The 21,851-nt window shown below is 45.7% G+C and overlaps 1 long non-coding RNA gene across 1 annotated transcript; it reads left to right on the forward strand.

The window, feature by feature from the left end:
• The first annotated feature begins 484 nt into the window (after positions 1-484).
• LOC138258283 (uncharacterized) lies at positions 485-15,059 on the forward strand. Its single transcript, XR_011198406.1, has 3 exons — positions 485-646; positions 13,133-13,424; positions 13,715-15,059. It is a non-coding gene; the product is annotated as an uncharacterized lncRNA (long non-coding RNA).
• Positions 15,060-21,851: the final 6,792 nt, after the last annotated feature.

The raw sequence follows: 21,851 nt of genomic DNA on the forward strand, positions 1-21,851 counted from the left end.
CATGCTGATATACTTTGCATGGATTCCTTTAAGTCACTGTCACCATTTAGATACTCTACAATCAATTTCCTTTCTTTTAGCCCCAACATATGGTAGCTATTTTCTTTTATTATCCTTTTTTTATTATTTGTTATATTTTTTATTATATGTTATATCTTTCTATGAATTTTTCAATTATTCTTGTGACTCATTGGTCATTTTCCTTCTCTTTTTTCCCTTTTTCCCGTTTTTTCCTCGTTTTTTTGCCCCCCCTTTTTTTGCCCTTTCCAACCCCTTTCCCTCACCCCCCTTTTTTTCTCCCCCCCCCTTCGTTTCCCCCATCCTTGCCTCCGATTTCAGATAACTGGTGCCTGATGCTTAATTTTGTCACAGGCACCACAAGGGGCATCCATAACCTGGGGCCCTCGCAGTCCTCCTTGTGGACACCGACGACCGCCATCTTGGGAAGTCGTCGGTCTAGTTCCAGACGCACCCACGAGTTGGGAAGAGTGAGCACTTTTCTCTTATAAATACCGGATCCCAACTGGGATCGCGATGCTATTCGGGTCCTGGCGAGGTGAGAATTAGGCAACTAGCGGGAGTGTTGCTTTGAAGAAGTAAGTGCGCACAATGCCCTTGGCCACCTGCAGTAGTAGCAACGTGCTCGGTGAGTCTGACTTTTGCCGCATATATATTTTTCAGTGTGTGACTACATGCACACACCCCTCCCGGAGGATCTAAGTTGCGATTAACATTGATACTGAAAGTAGGTCATGCATGCACCACGCGTGTTTTCTTAGAGGTGCCTCACGTGTTTACGTGTGTTGTAGTGTTTCTTATGTGTAGTATGTCTTGTATTTGTTTTTCTATATGGATTACAAGTGCCTTTTGGCTGGGTGATGGTGGCAATAGCACCACACCCCTGAGAGATGCATTTACGCTTTTATTTATTTTTCTTCCACAGGTTTTCCCAGCAGAACAACAACACTGATGGGTATTATTTAATTTAGTTATATATATCACCTTACCACATAGCAAGTAGTAATAGTGCTTTTATTAGTGGTAGGCGCACAAGGAGTGATTCTAGGGAGTTCACTTTGGCCCAGATGAGAAACATGTAGACCACCTAGGAGGTAAGGTACATAATATACCCACCCTACCAACACCCCTTTTTAATCATACCACCCCTGTGAGATGTATTAAATTAGTAATATCAACCAGAGGGTAGTATTTTTAACTCACCAAGACCCCACCACTCCTATCCCTTTCTAGCATTCACATTGTTGAAATCAACAGTGCTCCCACGTATTCCGTCAGTCGCAGCACGCCTGGTTCTGCAGCAGAACGAGAGGAAACCCAATGATGAAGCATGCCACCAAGGGGTAACCCTGGTGGGTGAGGGTTTTTCACATAAAAAAACCTTTTTGTCTCCCTGTGGAAGTTTCTTTCTGGGCTGGGCCTTTATCTACGTTTACTAAAGTTGAATTGCAGGTGCCTCTTTCTGCCTAGCGCCAAGAGACCATTTTGGTTTATGTGTGGCTAACAAATACCCAAAACATAACATAACATAACACTCTGAAAGTTGCTTTATTGTATTCTGGTCTCAACCCACCGGCAACTTCTGCTTCTTGAAAAATCTTATGCAGTAGTGGTATCAGTATCTGTTTGTTTATTTTATCAAACTCTTTGGGAAAGCCATTCCCTCTTGGAGGTTTATTATTGGACATACTCGAGATGGCGTTTTCTGTCTCCTCTGTTTTCTCCCCCTCTAACAACTCACGTCCTTCTTCTGACAGGGTGTGAGATCGATACATTCTAAAAACGTAAATTCTTTCCTGGCGTCCTCTTGCAATTCAATGCTATATAAGTCCTCCAAGAAAGACAGAAAGGTATTGGTTATGTCTACTGGGTGTGTAACCTGTTCATCATCTCTGGCCTGGAGTGCAGGTATTGGTATCTCCCTCTGATGGATCTGCGCAGCCAATAGTTTTCCTGGCTTCTCTCCCTGTCCATCATTTTAATTTTAATTTTAAATGCTGTAGAGCATATTCCACTTCTGTGGTGAAGATGGTAATTAGATCAAACTTAGCTCTCTCGACCTGATGTAATAAATGCGGAGTTGAGTGTGCATTACTTTCTCTCATTAAGGGAAACCTCAACCTATTTTGTGTTTCACGTGTCTGAGGTACCCCGAGGGCGGAATCTCTCATGAGCTCCCTCCGTATTACTGCCTCACCTGCCGCCCACAGGGCCTGGGAAGATGTCACTAAGGTTTAATGTTCATCTATCTGTTGATGAAGGGGAGCAGAAAGTATCTGTGGTGTTTTGTAATATGACATCTCTAGATGGGAGCTGGAGATATATGGCCCACCTCAAGCCCTAGTAGCATTGGTGTGTGATCTGAGGTACCTCCTCTCACTAAGATGTGGGATTCACAAAGTGTGGGTAATATGCTGTAGGTATGTAGAAAACAGTCAGTTCTCAAACGAGTCCCATGTACATGTGAAACAAAGGTATTCTACTTGTCCCGGGGAGTGTTAAACGCCATGGGTCTTTTAAACCATTGTCTCAAATGAGGTCTAACAACACTGCTTGGTCATTAGTCCTGTCATAGGTCCTGTCCTCTCTACATGTGGCTCTAGTGCTAGGTTCCAATCTCCTCCCATCACCACTCCTAGCCATACACATCAGTATTGGGCGCGTAGATCAGGCCGACAATCATAATCAAGTTCATGGTTTTTATTTTAACAAAAACCTAACTTCCCATTGGCTCAATCCAAGAACGCTTCACCGTGTATTGTAGCTTTTTATGAAGAAGAATGGTCACTCCGCGTTTTTTGATGGCACGCGGCTGGTCATGAGTGGCATGTGGGCTGTTCGGTATTGGGACATAGGTAGCTCTGATGACTGCCCCCCAGTCTATCTTCAGTTTTATAGATTCTAGGGGGGATAGGGGTGTCTCTTGGATAAGGGCTATGTCAAGTGTTTTTGTTGCTAGCTAGTGCAGGATTTTCTAACATTTTATATAATAATAACCTAGACCATTTACAGTGAGAAAAATGGTAGCTGTTTAGTGTTGTGGGATCCAATCACCCTCTGTATGTTAATGTTATGGGTAAAATGAGAGAAGTGAAAAGAGCTTTCTCCACCCACATGTTGAGTACCAGCTATACAGTCACAATGGGGTGTGCAAATAGTTCAGCCCGGTCTGGATTTGAGTGCGTAATCAAAGAGAGCACTACAGATGTGTTATGTAGTGAAAAGCTGTAAGAAAGTACCCTCTTTTTGCCATGGTTACCCCCATTTTCTGCCTGATATCAGTGTCCTTTACTGTGTCCTGGTTAGCAGGATCCCAGTGATTATGCTCTCTCTCCTCTCAATTTGGTTTTTGCATACTGGTTACCCAGTATTTCACCCACAATTGGCATACTGGTGCTCCCTTATAAGTCCCTAGTATATAGTGCCTAGGTACCCAGGACATTGGGGTTCCAGGGGATCCCTATGGGGTGCAGCAGTTATTCTGCTACCCATAGGGAGCCCATGCAAAGGGTTCTGCAGGTCTGCCATTGCAGAGTGTGTGAACTGGGTGCATGCACCAGTTTTCACTATAGGTCACTACACCAGGTCACTATAAGTCACCCCTATGATAGGCTCTCTCAGCTCAGAGGCAGGGTGCCTGTACCTGTGTGTGAGGGCACCCCTGCACTAGCAGAGGTGCTTCACCTGGTCCTTCCTGGTCCCCGGGCAGCGCCATTGTCCACTAACCGCGATATTTGCGTGTGCCAAGGCTTGTTAGCAGCCTCCAGTGACACAAACCACACTGCAATCCTCCATCTGGCATGGGACATCATTTGCACCAACCAGGAACCCGACTCTGTCTTCTTAGGTGCAATCCTGACTTTCTTCTGCACCGGTGGTTCTTCTTTTGCACCTTCATCCGGGTTAGCAGGGGCTCCTGTTCTCCCTCGACTCTTCTGTGCTTCTTGAACTTGGTCCTCTTCTTCCAAAGGTCTTCAGGTCCAGGAATCCACTGTTGGTGTCTTGAAGTCTCTTTTGGTTTTTGCATAATCTTCATTCTCGTGTTTCTGTGTGTTCTAGGAAAGTTACTGTAGGAGGATGGCCTGGCTCATAGTAGGTACCTGATGGTACTTACACCTTTTGCCAGGTCCAGTAATCCCTTATTAGTAGATTAGTAGTGTTCTAGCAGCTTAGCCTGATAGAGGTAGCTATAGCAGAGCAGTTTAGGCTGAACTAGGAGACATGCAAAGCTCCTACTATAGCACTTATATCACATAGCACTATATCATAAGAATCACAATACTCAGAGTTACTAAAAATAAAGGTACTTTATTTTAGTGACAATGTGGCAAAAATATCTCAGAGGATATACTCCCTTAGGAGGTAAGTAAAATACACAACATATACACACAAACGAAAATCATGTGAGTAAACAGTAAGAAAAGTAGTGCAAACACTGTAGAATACAATAGGATGCAATAGGCCTAGGGGCAATACAAACCATATACTAAGAAAGTGGAATGCGAACCACTTAGGGACCCCAGGCCTAGTGTAGTGTGTAGAGGGTCGCTGGGAGTGTTAGGAAACACTAAGGGTGTACAAGCTATCTCAGCCCAAGACCCTGAAAAGTAGGAGTAAAGTTACCCTACTTCCCCAGAAGCACACTAAAGTTGTGATAGGAGATTCTGCAAATACAACAACTGACTGGAAAGCACTGAAGACAGATTCCTGGACCTGAGGACCTGTAAAGGAAGGGGACCAAGTCAAAGAGTCACGAAAGTGTCCAGGGGGTGCAGGAGCCCACTAAACCCCGGATGAAGGTGCAAAATGAGTGCCTCCGGGTGGAAGATGCTGAAGATTCTGCAACAACGGAGGATGCCAGGAACTTCTCCTTTGGACAGAAGATGTCCCACGGCGTGCTGGAGTATGCAGAGTTGTTTCCACGCAGACAGACCGCAAGCAAGTCTTGCTAGCTGCAAAGGTTGTGGTTGAAGAAAATGGGTGTTGCCCAGGCCAAGGAAGGACCAGGAGGTCGCCCCTTGGAGGAGGAGACAGAGGGGGCGCTCAGCAGCACAGAGAGCCCATGCAGAAGCAGGCAGCACCCACAGAAGTATGTGAACACGGGTTCAAGGAATCTGAGCACGGCGGTCGTCTCAACACTACAAAGGAGGGTCCCAGCCGGTGGTCAACTCAGCGAGTTGAGCAATGCAGGACGGAGTGCTGGGGACCTGGGCTGTGCTGTGCACAAAGGATTCCTTGCAAAAGTGCACAGAAGCCCTAGCAGCTGCAGTTAACGCAGTGGACAGGATTACTGTGGTGTGGGAAGGCAAGGACTTACCTCCACCAAATTTGGACAGATGGACCACTGGACTGTCATGGTCATTTGGATCCAGCTCCTGTGTTCCAGGGACCACGCTCGTCAAGATGAGAGGGGACCCAGAGGATCGGTGAAGCAGAAGTTTGGTGCCTGCGGTAGCAGGGGGAAGATTCCGTCGACCCACTGGAGATTTCTTCTTGGCTTCCAGTGCAGGGTGAAGGCAGACAGTCCTCAGAGCATGCACCACCAGGAAGCAGTCGAAAAAGCTGGCAGGATTAGGTGCTACAATGTTGCTGGTAGTCTTCTTGCTACTTTGTTGTGGTTTTTCAGGCGTCCTGGAGCAGTCAGCGGTCGATCCTTGGCAGAATTCAAAAAGGGAGATGCAGATGGTGAGCTCTTGCATTCGTTATCTGAAGAGAAGCCCACAGGAGAGACCCTAAATAGCCCTCAGAGGAGGATTGGCCACCTAGTCAGGTAAGCACCTATCAGGAGGGGTCTCTGATGTCACCTTTTGGCACTGGCTACTCAGAGGCCTCCATTGTGCCCTCACACCTCTGAATTCAAGATGGCAGAGGTCTGGGACACATTGGATGAGCTCTGGGCGTCACCCGTGGGGTGGTGATGGACAGGGGAGTGGTCACTCCCCTTTCCTTTGTCCAGTTTCGCGCCAGAGCAGGGGCTGGGGGATCCCTGAACCATTGTAGACTGGTTTATGCAAGGAGGGCACCATCTGTGCCCTTCAAAGCATTTCCAGAGGCTGGGGGAGGCTACTCCTCCCCAGCCCTTAACACCTATTTCCTAAGGGAGAGGGTGTAACACCCTCTCTCAGAGGAAATTCTTTGTTCTGCCTTCCTGGGACTGGGCTGCCCAGACCCCAGCAGGGCAGAAGCATGTCTGTGGGTTGGCAGCAGCGGTAGCTGCAGTGAAAACCCCAGAGAGCTAGTTTGGCAGTACCCGGGGTCCATGCTGGAGCCCCGGGGATGCATGGGATTGGCACCCCAATACCAGATTTGGCATGGGGGGACAATTCCATGATCCTAGACATGTAACATGGCCATATTTGGAGTTACCATTGTGAAGCTACATATAGGTATTGATCTATATGTAGTGCACGCGTGTAATGGTATCCCCGCACCAGGGGAAATTGCCCTGAACTATGTTAGGGCACCTTGGCTAGTGCCAGGGTGCCCTTACACTTAGTGACTTTGCACCTAACCTTCACTAAGTGAGGGTTAGACATATAGGTGACTTATACGTTACTTAAGTGCAGTGTAAAATGGCTGTGAAATAACGTGGACGTTATTTCACTCAGGCTGCAGTCGCAGTCCTGTGTGAGAATTGTCTGAGCTCCCTATGGGTGGCAAAAGAAATGCTGCAGCCCATAGGGATCTCCTGGAACCCCAATACCCTGGGTACCTAGGTACCATATACTAGGGAATTATAAGGGTGTTCCAGTGTGCCAATCAGAATTGGTAAAAATTGTCACTAGCCTGCAGTGACAATTTTAAAGACAGAGAGAGCATAAGCACTGAGGTTCTGGATAGCAGAGCCTCAGTGACACAGTTAGGCACCACACAGGGAACACATTCAGGCCACACCTATGAGCACTGGGGTCCTGGCTAGCAGGATCCCAGTGAGACAGGCAAAACAAACTGACACACAAGTAAAAAAGGGGGGTAACGTGCCAGGCAAGATGGTACTTTCCTACAGTTACTGTGTTTTACTCCTGCTTTCCTGGGTTCTGGGGTGGGTTCTATTGCTTACCTTGGGTGTTTTCCAATACTCCCAGCACCCCTCTGCACACTACACTTGCCTAGGTGGGAAACCAACATTCGCCTTCCACTTTCTTAGTATATGGTTTGTGCTCCCCCTAGGCCCATTTCTAACTATTGTGATTTTCTGTAATTGCACTGTTTTGTAACTGTTTTCCTGCATATTACTGCATACTAGTGTATATAATTTGGGTAGTATTTACCTCCTAAGGGAGTATAGTCTCTGGTATTTTGGTACTTGTGTCACCTAAATAAAGTACCTTTATTTTTGGAACACTGGGTATTTTCTTTCATGTGTCTGAGTACTGTGTGACTGTAGTGATATTGCATGAGCTTTGCATGTCTCCTAGTTAGGCCTTGGCTGCTCATCCCCACTACCCCTAGAAAGCCTGGCTTCTAGTCACTGCCTACAATTCACTAATAAGGGATAACTGGACCGGGTATAAGGTGTATGTACCTTAGGTACCCACTACAAACCAGGTCAGCCTTCTACAAAAGCAAGCAGTATAATTTAAACACACAGACACAACCAAAAAGAAATAAAAATCTTCCCTCATCCTAAGAAACCCCTCCCTTTCGCTTATTTTACTCAAAGAGCACTTGAGATTTCAGAACTACTATATCTCAACCTCTTTGGATGGGTACATACAGCATTATTGTCTGGCATAGATGTCTCTGGAAGGTGGTCTAAAGTAATATATAGCCATAGTTATATAAATAAATGCATTTATCACCACTATTAACTATCAAATTCCAAGTGATCTATAATCTCTCCTATATGAAGAAACTGTTGCAGAGCAGATCCAGGAATTTCCAGTCGCAGTCATTGTACATGAAAAGGTCTTACCCAGTCTTCTATGGCTTCAGTGGTTACCCCTGCCTCTTCCCTCAAGTAATGTTGTGTATCATACCGTTAAGGGTGGGTGGGATTTGTCTCATGGCACGAAGAATCCCTCCTGTTCCTCCACCCCTTTTCCCTTTTTCAGCACCATATCTAGCCTTACATGTTCCAGTGTAGAGTCTCCAGGGTCCTCTCAAGTGGTTGGTGACTGTGAAGATCCAATCTCAGTGCGGGTGTGTGAATCATCAGATGGCCCTGATATGTTCATGTCTCCTGATTTAAGGAATTATTCCAGGTCCTCTTGTTCATAACATTCCCTGTGAGTAGAATTAATGGTGACAAGCATTGTGGCCTGTTCAAGGAGGCCGTATTGAATGTCTAGTTTCTGAAGTGTGGGGCGTAGCAACAAGGAATTCTTCCTTCTAACCGTGTCTTGTGAAAAGTCAGCAGCAATGAAAATTTGTAACATCTGGGCACAACCCGTTCAGTAGCTGGCTGTGCAATCTCATGGGAGCACGACGTGAATACCAGAAGCTGATTCCTATGTCACCAAGAGCCCTGCAACCACCAGAGAATTGGATAGAGCTCCAGGAGATAATAGTATCCAGAGGCAAGGGGAAGTGGAGAAATACTCAGAAGATGGCATCCCAGGTACCCTTCAAGATAACTGCATCAATTCACGGCACTTGAGGTTCCATCAGTGTTCTAGGACTGCCTTGCCTCTACAACAAAATATAATGGACTTTTTAGAACCTCTAAAGCAAGAACAACTTGGAAATCGCTTAACAACTGGTAAGTGGGTGTTCTTACCTTTTACCTCCCACTTACCACTTGCATCTAGTGACAGGAATACAGTAAATGCAGTATAATCCTAAAGGAAGGAAAATAATACAAGATGCTAAATTAATAGTAAATCAAATGTTCTTACCCCTAGATCCCCTGCCCCCCCCCCATATTGCCCAGTAATGCATAAGCATGTAAGTGAATTGAAATTAAACAGAAGCAACATAAGACCGGAATTACATCATTTCTACAAAGTTTCTCAAACAAAACCCATAACAAATTAGTGATTGAGTAAGTCCCAAGGAGCACCTCAAAAACTCTTTGAAAACAAACAATGACTTGCACTCTCAATCACAGTGTTTAGTAGGATAAACATCCATTAACAGTCTTTTTCTTCTTTTGTGGAATGCACATGACAACATCCATTAATTTTGTGGACTCCTGATGCAGTAGGCACTTCTAGCATAAGGGTTATAAGACTGATTATTTTATAAATCTGGAAGGCCCCAAACATTTAGCCTGAAATTTATTCTGCCCTTTAAGACATAAGTATTTCATAGATAACCACACCTGATCATCAACTGGATATACTTTCTCTGGTGTTCTGTGTTTATCCACATACTTTTTGATTTTTTTTCCTTTTCCTGTTGTAAATTATCCTTCACTAGCTGATGTATTTTAACAATGTGTTCCTGGAAATCATGAGCAGCAGGTACAATTTTGGGTGGCTGTGTTTCATTATTCATAATTTTGGGGTAAAATCCATAAGTAAAGAAAAAGGAGGTGAAACCAAGGGACTCATTTACACAAATATTATAGGCGACCTCTGAAGGCTACAAAGATTCCCCCAATTGCAACTGTCTTGTAAGGTTTGACACCTAATACACTGCTCTAAGCACTGATTCACTCTCTCAGTTTGGCCATCAGATTGTGGGTGATGGCTAGAGGAAAGTCTGACTGCAATATCCATCAGATCACACAAGGTTCTCCAAAAATGAGAGATAAACTGTAAACTACAGTCAGAAATAAGTACAAAAGATACCCCAGGTAAACGAATTATAGTTTGTGCAAAAACCTCAGCTGATGTTTGTAGCTGTAGGCAAACCTTTCAAGGGTGTAAAATATGCCATTTTAGACAAGCGAACAACAGTTAACAGTACTCTATTAAAACCTTCTAGTGTATGTTGTAATCCAAAAATGAAATCCAATGACACCGTATGCCAAGGTCATGGAGAAACAGGAATAGGTATGAGTTGCCCCTTAAGAGCCACATGTGCACTTTTTCCCTGAGCACAGGTACCACATGTTGCACAAATCTTTGTTAATCACTTACTAAGGTGAGCCAAAAAAAAAGGTCTACGTAGCATGTCTAGAGTTCTCTTTTCTCCCAGATGGCCAGCTAATTTACTAGAATTACTCCACTCAAGTGCCTTTCCCTGTAGGCTACTAGTAGGCAAATATAAACCCTCTTTGATGTATTGCAACTAATCCTTTTCTTCACAATCATTTTGCTCTACAGCTTCTTTACCTTCCTTTGGTTTTGCTCTTGTTGAACCAGGATCAAACATCTGGGGGTTGTTACAATCCTTAACAGTTTATCAACCAGAATTTTAAGTGGAGGATCATGCATCCATTCATATGGTTCATGACCATAACAAGAGAGGCCTTCTGATTTCCTATTCTTTTTCCAGGCGAGAACGTGATAACAAAATCATAACTGGAAAAAACTGTATCCATCTTAACTGTTGTGCAGATAATGCCCTGGCAGATTGCCAAAATTGAAGATTGCAATGGTCAGTAAGTATGGTAACAGTGTGTTAGGCAATGATGATGCCATTGTTCGAATGCATATTTAATGGCCAACAGCTTCCTAATTGCCACAGTATAGTTAACTTCAGCAAGGCTGAGTTTAAGTGAGTAATAGGCGACTGGATGCAATTGTTTTAGTAACCTGATGACATTCCCACTGCAGTTTGAACTGAATGCCTAAGAATTGGGGCTGTGGCAAATATTTCCTTTAGGGCCTTAAAAGCTGTTTCTGCCTCTACATCTTACTGAAAACGCACCCCTTTTTTAGAAGTCTGGTCATAGGAGAGAACAAAGCAGAAAACAGATTTATGAAACATCAATAGAGGTTAGCGAAGCTCAAAACATTCTGCACTTCCTTCATCAACTAGAGGAATTACCAAACCTTAATAGCTTCAACCTTCTTCATATCTAAGAGAAGATAAAGCTTAGAAATGCAACCTCTTCAACATCAAAAATAAATTTCTCTATGTTTGCAAACAACTTTTCTCTTAACTCTTCCTCAAAACGTTTTTAACTTGATCAACATTGCTCTTCTAGGAAATTAGAAAAAAATTAGTATATTATTGATATACGCAACAGCACAGATATCAATCCATTAATGAAGTATTGGAGCCCAGCAGGGGTAATACAAATCCCAAAGGGTGTCACATGATATTCATTTAGACCAAACATAATATGGAATATGGTCTTCAACTCCTCGCCCTCTAAGCTCCTCGGTAATAAGCCCCTCTACGGAAGATAGTGTCCTTGATCTAACAGAGATGAAATCAATGGTAAATGGAACCTATTCTTAATAGTAACACAGTTAAGGGCTCTGTAGTCTATACAAGTCAGGAGTTCTCAAAAAAACAATGGAGAAGACACCAGATAATGGGATGGACAGATGAACCCAATTTCCATGACGTCGTCCATATATTTTCTTAAATGCAGATTTTCCCTCTTTGTGAGAGTGTAAATCCAGCTGGCTGGTAACTAAGGCTCAGTCTGAATAGAAATCCAACAAACAAAAGGTTGTTGAGGCTAATACATTTGCCTTCTTTTTATCAAAAACATCAACATCAAACATCAAAAATATCTAAATAACTATTGTATTCCACAGGACCATTAGGTCGTTCCTTCCCATTGTATGTTGTGTATGCTCCTGCTCTAAAGGAGTTTTTTTAAAACAATTTTGTGGACAGTTGTAAGAAGGAAAGGTTGTTGTCCCAGAAACCCAATCAATGAAGGGACTGTGTTGATATAACCAAACTACCCCCAAAATAGCTGAAAACTGGGTAGCAGCTATAATATCAAAGCAAATAGACTTCTGATGTCCATCAGCCATTACCAATGTCAACTGAATAGTTTCAGAATCTACAGGCCCGACAAAATCTCCCTTCCATCTAGAGTGTGAATATTCTCAACTTTATTCCTACATACAATAGGGTTACCCAGTTTCTTAGCAAAGGATGAATCCATAAAGTTACCAGTGACACCAGAATCAACAAATAAATCTATGGTTCCTTGTTGTTGTTCCTTTCCCATTTTAGATATACAGGTATGTGGAAATGTTTGATGGGAAGTTCACAACTAGTACCGCCTAAATCTGAAAAGATCTTTACATCTGAATTACCTGATATTTTGGTGTAGGACACTGGCCTGTGTGTGGTGGGTACCTAAGGTACTTACACCTTATACCAGGTCCAGGTATCCCCTCTTGGTGAAGTGTAGGCAGTATCTAGAAGCCAGGCTTCTCTAGAGGTAGCTGTGGATGAGCAGCCAAGGCTTATCTAGGAGAAATCGACCATTTAACAGCAGTTCCACCTAGATAAGAAAGGATGAATGCCACTCGCTGTGAAGGCTACCTAAAAAAAGATACAAAATTAAAGGGAGTGGAAGTGTGAAAACATTTGATTAATGTGAATTCAAAAAAGTAAGGTCTTAGGACATGAGAAAAGCATGTGTTTTAGGTCACTCTGGGAATGAACAGGACCAAAATTTTGAATCACCTGCAAAACAAAATGAGACATGGAGTGTGGAGTGAGGTAAATTATAATATATAAAAATAATAGTGTCTGCGTGAGAGAAGCCGTTCTAGAGGTTTGTGAATTTTACGTCATAATTTATCTCAGAGACATATTGGCCGAGTATAACCTAAATTGGTTTCCCACAAGGATTCTGATGAAGATGTAGGTTGTAAAGAGAGTGTGTTCGGTTGCACCTGAAAAGCAATTACCATTGATTTAAAAAGGTACCAAATTTAGAAGATTCCCAATAAATCCATTCAGGAGGGGCAAGTGGAATACTAAGCAGGTGCAACAACCTGAATTACTTGGTTTGACACTTCATCCCTGCCTGTCGCACCACAGTTAGCGTCGGCCCAAAGTGATTGCCAGTGGCTGAGATTAATTCACACATTCCATCCATCACCTTGTTGTTTTACTGTCTTCTGTGTGTGCATCAGAACAAACAAAAGTAGGGTGTTTTAGAATGGGTTTGTTTTGACCCTTCCCACTAGATGTAGTTTTAGGTCTAGCCTCTGTTCCTCCTAAACTACCTTATAAATCGTCTAAACATTGTGTGGGCTTTTGTGTTTCATTTTGAGACTGATAAATCCTTGGTTTCATTCTCTAGGAATACTAATAAGGTGATTATGTCTGCCAAGGAAGGATTCTGGGATTCACCTTGCTCATACCAGAATGTTAAACTTGGGCCTGTAATTCTGTAACGCCTGGACACAACCTGTTCAGTAGCTGGCTGCGCAATCTTGTGGGAGAGAGACGAGAATACCAGAAGCTGATTCCCTATGCTACCTAAAGCCCTGCAACCACCGGAGAATTGGATAGAGCTCCAGGTGATAACAGCACCCAGGCGAAAAGGGATGTGGATAAAAACACAAAAAGTGGCATCCCAGGGTCTCTTCGAGGTAACTGCATCAATTTACGGCACTAGAGGTTCCTTCAGTGTTCTAGGAGTGTTGTACGTCAACATATAATTGTCTTTTTAGACCCATCACCTCTAAAGCTGGAACAGCTTGAAAATTGCTTGACAGCTGATAAGTGTGTGATTTTACTATACCGCCCATTTCCACTTCAGGGGGAGTTATGTCCCAAGTAGAGACTACAAAAGTCTTTAAAAACAAGTAATAATTCACACTCTCAGTCAGGGTGTTCAGCAGGATAAACATCCATTAATAGTCTTTTCCTTCTTTTGCAGAGTGCACATGACAACATCTATTAGGTTTGTGGAATCCTGAAGAAGGACAGTGAGTAAATATCGAAGATTACTTGCATGCACCTAACCAAATTAGATCAATCACCTGTAAATCAAATCATTAACATTTATAAAGCGCGCTACTCACCCGTGCGGCTCCCCCCCCTGTCCCCTGCAGCCCAGTGGACGGTGGTGGTGGTGGTCCCGGCCCGCGCCCCGTACCCTTTTGTTGCCATAGGGACATGGAAGATGGAAAACTGCCTAAAACTTCCAGAACACCAAGTAAATCACAACAGCGCCTGTGCAGCCATTGAGGAAATGAGGAAACCCCTCCAGACATCACAGGAAAGGCAACAGCATACCCAAATCAAGGAGAAATCAGCAATAGCAAGCTGTTGTGAAAACAAAGTAAGTGAACCGTCAAGGTAGGAATTACAGGCACAAATGGGTTCCTCTTTTATGCTGCACACTCGAGAAACCCGACCAGGGCTATTGTGGCTTCCAGGAGGAGGACTGACCCAGAGGAGCACATAAAGATTAGACCACATCCCCTGCCTCAGCCCCTATCCTGACTTCCGGGTTGTCAGTCTCGGTGCGTGGTGCATTCCTGTTATTATCAGTCTGAGCATGAATCCGATGAGCACATTGAAATTCGAATCGGGGAAAGAAGGCGATACCTGTGAGTTCCGGAAGAAACTTTGTGGGGAACGCTCCATGCCTGCTGCTTCTGCACCTTCCGGAACCCCCAAAAAACAAACATTATTCCTTCTACTACAGTCCTCCAACTCCACCATTTTTCTCTTCATCTGCCAGGTGTTTTTTCCCCAGTCAGAACTACGTTCAACTGTGACTGTTCTGTCTTCCAGGGATACCATCATCCTCTCAGTGGTTTCCATTTGTGTTTGAAAGGAACTCCGATCAGTTCGTAGTGAATAGACTTCCTTTTCACTGATTTTGTGTTATCAGTCTTTATCGTGGCAAGTTCCCGCATCATCGTTTGAAGGCTAATGTCTGCTATTTTGTCAAATCCTTAGCTCACCTGTCCCACCACCAGCTCATCTATCCAATGATCTTGTAATATCCGTAAACAAACGTAAAGCTTTTTCTGCTTTGTCGGCTTCTTATGGCTGCTTCTAAACTAGATGGATAAACAAGGTGTTTGTTTTTCATGTTATCTTGGGGTGCCTCTATATACAGATAATTCAGTTCTCAAGTTTTAAAAAGCTTTATTAGGAGAAGAAAAGTAACATAACGGTGAAGAAGTGAAAAACAATAGTTGGAATATCATAACAATAAATATGTATGATGTACATTATAGTAATATAATATTAAAAAGGATTCCAATGAAGATAGCTTAGTTAATTAATTATCCAACATAAGCTTATTTTAAAGGAGTTTCTGAATTTCTAAGAGACAGAAGGGAGGGAAGTGGAAAGCGAAAGGAGAAAAGGGGGTGGTAGTACTTAAACCACATTCGAAAATAATCAGCATAACTAAATGACAGTAATCTAATAAACGCAAAACAAACGTAGCTATCAGGAAAATTGACACGTGAAAGATTAGTAAAAAGAGAATTCAATAAGTATCAGGGAGTTTTGAAAGTCTGATATGGTGAGGGTTGCATGGAGTAAGAACAGACACTGATCTTGTTTTAATAAGTGGTAAGGAGTAGGCAAAGTAAATCCCTTGTATGTGTGTTGGAAAATGGCTCCCTGTTGCAATTACCCCCCACTTTTTGCCTGATATTGATGCTGACTTGCCTAAGAAGTATGCTGGGACCCTGCTAACCAGGCCCCAGCAGCAGCGTTCTTTCACTAAAAATGTACCATTGCTTCCACAATTGGCACACCCCTGGCACACAGATAAGTCCGTTGTAAAAGGTACCAGTGGGACCAAGGTCCTGTAACCACAGAAGGTCCCTAAGGGCTGCAGCATGTGTTGTGCCACCCCAAGGGACCCCTCACCTAACACATGCACACTGCCATTGCAGATTGTGTGTGTTGGTGGGGAGAAAAGGGTAAAGTCGACATGCCATCCCCCTCAGGATGCCATGCACACAAAACACTGCCTGTGTCATAGGTAAGTCACGCCTCTAGCAGGTCTTGCAGCCCTAAGGCAGGGTGCACTATACCACAGGTGAGGGCATAGCTGCATGAGTACTGTGCTCCTACAGTGTCTAAGTCCATTCTTAGACATTGTAAGTGCAGTGTCGCCATATTAAGTATATGGTCTGGGAGTTTGTCAAAATGAACTCCATAGTTCCATAATGGCCTCACTGAACACTGGGAAGTTTGGTATTAAACTTCTCAGAATAATAAACCCACACTGATGCCAGTGTTGGATTTATTAAAAAATGCACACCAAGGGCATCTTAGAGATGCCCCCTGTATTTTACCCAATCCTTCAGTGCAGTACTGATGGTCTGTGCCAGCCTGCCACTGAGACGAGTTTCTGACCCCATGGGGTGAGACCCTTTGTGCTCTCTAAGGCCAGAAACAAAGCCTCCCCTGGGTGGAGGTGCTTCACACCTCCCCCTGCAGGAACTGTAACACCAAGCAGTGAGCCTCAAAGGTTCAGGCTTCGTGTTACAATGCCCCAGGGCACTCCAGCTAGTGGAGATGCCTGCCTCCCGGACACAGCCCTCACTTTTGGCGGCAAGTCCGGAGGAGATAATGAGAAAAACAAGGAGGAGTCACCCTCCAACCAGGACAGCACATAAGGAGTCCTGAGCTGAGGTGACCCCTGCCTTAGGAAATCCTCCATCTTGTTTTGGAGGATTCCCCCCAATAGGATTAGGGATGTGCCCCCCTCCCCACAGGGAGGAGGCACAAAGAGGGTGTAGGCACCCTCAAGGACAGTAGCCATTGGCTACTCCCCCCCAGACCTAAACACCCCCCTAAATTGAGTATTTAGGGGCAGCCCTGAACGCAGGAAATCAGATTCCTGCAACCTGAAGAAAGAAGAAGGACTGCTGACCTGAAAGCCCAACAGAGACGACGGAGACAACAACTGACTTGGCCCCAGCCCGACCAGCCTTTCTCCAGACTCAAAGGCGCATCCAGCGGGACCAGCGACCTCTGAGGACTCAGAGGACTGACCTGCACCTCAAGGACCAAGAACCTCCCGAGGACAGTGGCTCTGTCCAAAAACACAAAACCAAGAAACCAACTTTAAAGAGACTCTCGCCTCACTCCGGAACCAGTCCAGGTGGGTAGGTCCCAAGACACAACCCAAAACAAAGGTGGGTACCAGGGTGAGAACTGGGATGCCACTAAGGCATGGTGTCACTACTGTAGACAGACAGGGCACCACACCAAGGACACTTCTTGTCCCAAAAACAAACCCCCTATCAAAACCCCAGGGGTGACCAGTGTAGCCGTTGGGGATGACTCCTCAGGTGAGTAGGTCCTCATAGCCTTCAACTGGAGGAAGGACCCAACAGGTGAGTTGGAGATTCCAGAGGGAAGTAGACATTTCCACCACCTACTGGTGAATGGAATTCCAGCCACTGCCCTGAGAGACACTTGTGCCCTAGTCACACTATTGTGCATGACAGGCTGGTGCTCTCAAACCAGTACATCCCAGGTGAGATTGCCAGAGTAAGCGTTAGCCCAGACAAGGTCACTGATAGGCCTGTGGCTTTAGTGCCCCTAGAAGTGGGTGGGACTTTTAGATGGAGAAGGGTGATAGTCAGTACAGCCCTCCCCCTTGATTGTCTCCTTGGAAATGACCATCCAGAGGTTGGTCAGAGCTCAAGAGAGGAACTGGTCCAGTGCCAGTCCTCTTCCAAGGATTCTGGAGGTGCTGCCCCTGCAGTAACTGCAAGTAGGCCCCAGAAGAAAAAGAAAACAGTGCAGGAAAGGTGGACAACCTTTAGCTAAGGTTCCAGCAAGCCAAGGAGATTCTGCTCCAGTAGGGGAGAACTCCAAAAGTGTCCCTGGTAAAGTCCAACCTGACCCAAAAGACGTCCTGGCTAGTCAGGCAACTGTTAAGCATGAGTGGGTGGCTCCTCAGCTATCAGAAGAAACAGTGCAACAAGGTTTTTTACTACAAGATGTGGTAACCCCCCCCCACCCCCCCCACTCTACCACAGCAGACAGGCACATTGAACCCAAAGAAGCCTGTAACATAGCCCCTTCCCTTGTTGGTAAAGAGCTAAAGGTGTGGGTCTGCTGACCACTAAGAAGTGTGCTGGGACCCTGCTAACCAGGCCCCAGCACCAGTGTTCTTTCACAAAAAATGTACCATTGTTTCCACAATTGGCACACCCCTGACACACAGATAAGTCCCTTGTAAAAGGTACCAGTGGTATCAAGGGCCCTGTGACCAGGGAAGGTCCCTAAGGGCTGCAGCATGTTTTGTGCCACCCTAGGGGACCCCTGCCCTAACACATGCACACTGCCATTGCAGATTGTGTGTGTTGGTGGGGAGAATAAGGCAAAGTCGACATGCCATCCCCCTCAGGATGCCATGCACACAAAATACTGCCTGTGGCATAGGTAAGTCACCCCTCTAGCAGGCCTTAAAGCCGTAAAGCAGGGTGCACTATACCACAGGTGAGGGCATAGCTGCATGAGCAAAATGCCCCTACAGTGTCTAAGTCTATTCTTAGACATTGTAAGTACAGTGTGGCCATATTAAATATATGGTCTGGGAGTTTGTCAAAACGAACTCCACAGTTCCATAATGGCTACACTGAACACTGGGAAGTTTGGTATCAAACTTTTCAGAATAATAAACCCACACTGATGCCAGTGTTGGATCTAAGAGTGACCCCTGTATTTTACCCAATCCTTCAGTGCAGGACTGACTGATTAGTGCCAGCCTGCCACTGAGACGAGTTTCTGACCCCATGGGGTGAGGGCCTTTGTGCTCTCAGAGGGCAGAAACAAAGCCTGCCCTGGGTGGAGGTGCTTCACACCTCCCCCCCTGCAGGAAGTTTAACACCTAGCAGTGAGCCTCAACTGCTCAGGTTTCGGGTTACAACGCCCCAGGGCACTCCAGCTAGTGGAGATGCCCGCCCCCCGGGACAAAGCCCACAATTTTGGTGGCAAGTCCGGAGGAGATATTGAGAAAAACAAGGAGGAGTCACCCTCCAGCCAGGACAGCCCCTAAGGTGTCCTGAGCTGAGGTGACCCCTGCCTTAGGAAATCCTCCATCTTGTTTTGGAGGATTCCCCCCAATAGGATTAGGGATGTGTCCCCCTCCCCACAGGGAGGAGGCGCAAGGAGGGTGTAGCCACCCTCAAGGACAGTAGCCATTGGCTACTGCCCCCCAGACCTAAACACACCCCTAAATTGAGTATTTAGGGGCGATCCTGAACCCAGGAAATCAGATTCCTGCAACCTGAAGAAAGAAGAAGGACTGCTGACCTGAAAGCCCAGCAGAGACGACGGAGACAACAACTGACTTGGCCCCAGCCCTACCGGCCTGTGTCCAGACTCAAAAAACCTCCACAGCAACGCATCCAGCGGGACCAGCAACCTCTGAGGACTCAGAGGACTGACCTACACCTAAAGGACCAAGAACCTTCCGAGGACAACGACTCTGTCCAAAAACAGCAACCAAGAAACCACCTTTAAAGAGACTCTCGCCTCACTCCGGAAGCGTGAGTCTTCACAACTGCACCCAATGCCCCCGGCTTGAGTTCAGGAGAACGAACACCACAGAGAGGACTCCCAGGCGACTCCATCGATGTGGACACCCTGGGTTGACCTCCCTGCACCCCCACAGCGACGCCTGCAGAGAGGATCCAGAGGCTTCCCCTGACCGCGACTGCCCGGTAACAAAGGAACCCGACGCCTGGACAAAGCACTGCACCCGCAGCCCCCAGGACCGAGAGGAACCAACCACCGGTGCAGGAGTGACCAGCTGGCGGCCCTCATCCTAGCCCAGTCGGTGGCTGGCCCGAGAGCCCCCCTGTGCCTTGCCTGCATCGCCAGAGTGACCCCCAGGTCCCTCCATTGCTTTCAAAGCAAAACCCGACACTTACATTGCACACTGCACCTGGCCGCCGCTGAGGGTGTATTTTCATTTTCAAGAGAGGGCCATCTGTGGTGTTTGCTCCAAGAAGATCAGGGAGGCGTTTTACTCCTAAGACCCTGAGAGATTATGTTTTGTAAGGTTGTGTGTGTCAGGCTTGTTGTGACATTCTGGCTTTTGTGTCACGTGATTCTGTTGTTTGCCCTTGTGTCTGTGGAGTATGTATCTGTTTGTGTGTGGGTCAATTCGGAAAAATCACACATACAGACATATATATATATATATATATATATATAGGAGATGTGTGGGGTCTTGTTGTGTACTGGATTTTGGAATGCTACCTTTTGATGTCTGCATCCCTGTTGCTTGTGATCTTGTGTTATTATGTCTTGAATAAATATATTCACTTACCTGGACCAAAGTGCAGAGAAGGCCGAAAAGATGGTTTGGCTCTTGCAAGAAGATGCACCGAGACTACAGGAAGTTCTGGGTTGGCCATCAATGAAGGTCCAAGGTCAGTCTTTCCTTTCTAACTTTTCCAGTCAGGCAGCTCTTCCATTTTCTGGAAAAATATAAAAAGGAGCTTGCAGTGAGGGAATATTTTTTCTTTACCAAAATATCAACAAATCTCCTTGCAAAGTTATCCTTGGTGTGGGCACAAGGGACAGACGTGTTACAAGACAAACCAGCCTTTGCTAAACGCATGCTTATAAATTACATCCAAGGTCTCCTAGAACCTGCATCACCCCAGTCATCCTTATGGTGGTGGAGGAGAAAGGACTTCTCGGGGAGCTTCTCAAGGACCTCTGTACATAAAATTCAGAGGCCTAATATCGAATAAGTGAGTGAATGACGAGCTTCTGAAGTTTGCATTGATGGAGTCAGGGAAAATTCAACCATCAAGAGCTCCCCAGGTCTCTGATAGCTATTAGATATTAGATATTAAGGGGCATAGTTATACTCTGTTTGCGCCGAATGTGCGTCAAACATTTTGACGCACATTCGGTGCAAACCGTGCACCATATTTAAACTTTGACGCCCGAGCCCGCGGATGTCAAAATTCCTCAGTGTGCGTCATTTTTTGGATGCGGGAAGCCGCCTTGCGTTAATGACATGCAAGGTAGGCGTTCCCGCCCAAAAAATGACTTCAAGGCCTGTGCGCCTTATTTATACTCCTGCATCATTTTGACGCACAGGAGGGGGCGGGCATTAAAAAACGGCGCACAGCCTGATGTGCGCCGTTTTTTAACGCCTGGGTGAGGGCAGGCGTTAAGGGACCTGTGGGCTCACTTCCATGGTCTCTGACCATGGAAGGAGTCCAGAGGTGCCCTTCCCTGCCCCCAGGGACACTCCCTGCCACCCTCGCCCACCCCTGGAGGACACCCATGGATGGGGGGACCCATAACAGGTAAGTACAGGTAAGTTGAGGTAAGTTTTTGTTTTTTAAAGTGGCATAAGGGGGCCTAATTTGGGCACCCCTACATGCCACTGTGCCCAATGACCAGGCCCAGGGGACAGAAGTCCCCTGGGCATGGCCATTGGGCAAGGGGGAATGACTCCTGTCTTTGCTAAGACAAAAGTCATTTCAATGGGGGGTTGTGTGTCAAAAAATGGCGCAAGTCCGGTTTGAGGCATGATTTTTGCCTCAAATCACCATTTTTTGACGCACAACCCCCATTTTCCCCTACGCCGGCGCTGCCTGGTTTGAGTCATTTTTTTTACTCTGACCAGTCTGCAGTGCCGGCTAACGTCATTCCTTAAATAAGGCGCCCCCAAGGTGCATAGAAATGGCGTTAGCCGGCGGTAAAATTTTGACGCAAACCAGCACCCGCGCTGGTTTGCGTCAAAAAGTATAAATATGGGCCTGAGTCTGGATACATACTTGCTAGTCAATCTGACAAAGCGCTAACACCTTGCCTGTTTACTCAATCGTATCAAGCAGAATATGAAGGAAGATCTCTGTATCTGCTCCTCATATCAGGTAACCACCACATTAGCCACTACACAGCCAGCGTTTAGTTCTCCCAGGCAGATCACTCACCACCAAGCAGACAATCAGCTTGATTATTCCCTCTGACCTCCCTCGCTCCCCTGAGGTCCAGATATGGGTGTACAGCTGGACCCCACGTCTCACGTTTTAAGTTTAGTGTGAGAAGGA

This window comes from Pleurodeles waltl, chromosome 2_1 (genome assembly GCF_031143425.1).
Source record: "Pleurodeles waltl isolate 20211129_DDA chromosome 2_1, aPleWal1.hap1.20221129, whole genome shotgun sequence".
In the NCBI taxonomy this organism is placed as follows: domain Eukaryota; kingdom Metazoa; phylum Chordata; class Amphibia; order Caudata; family Salamandridae; genus Pleurodeles; species Pleurodeles waltl.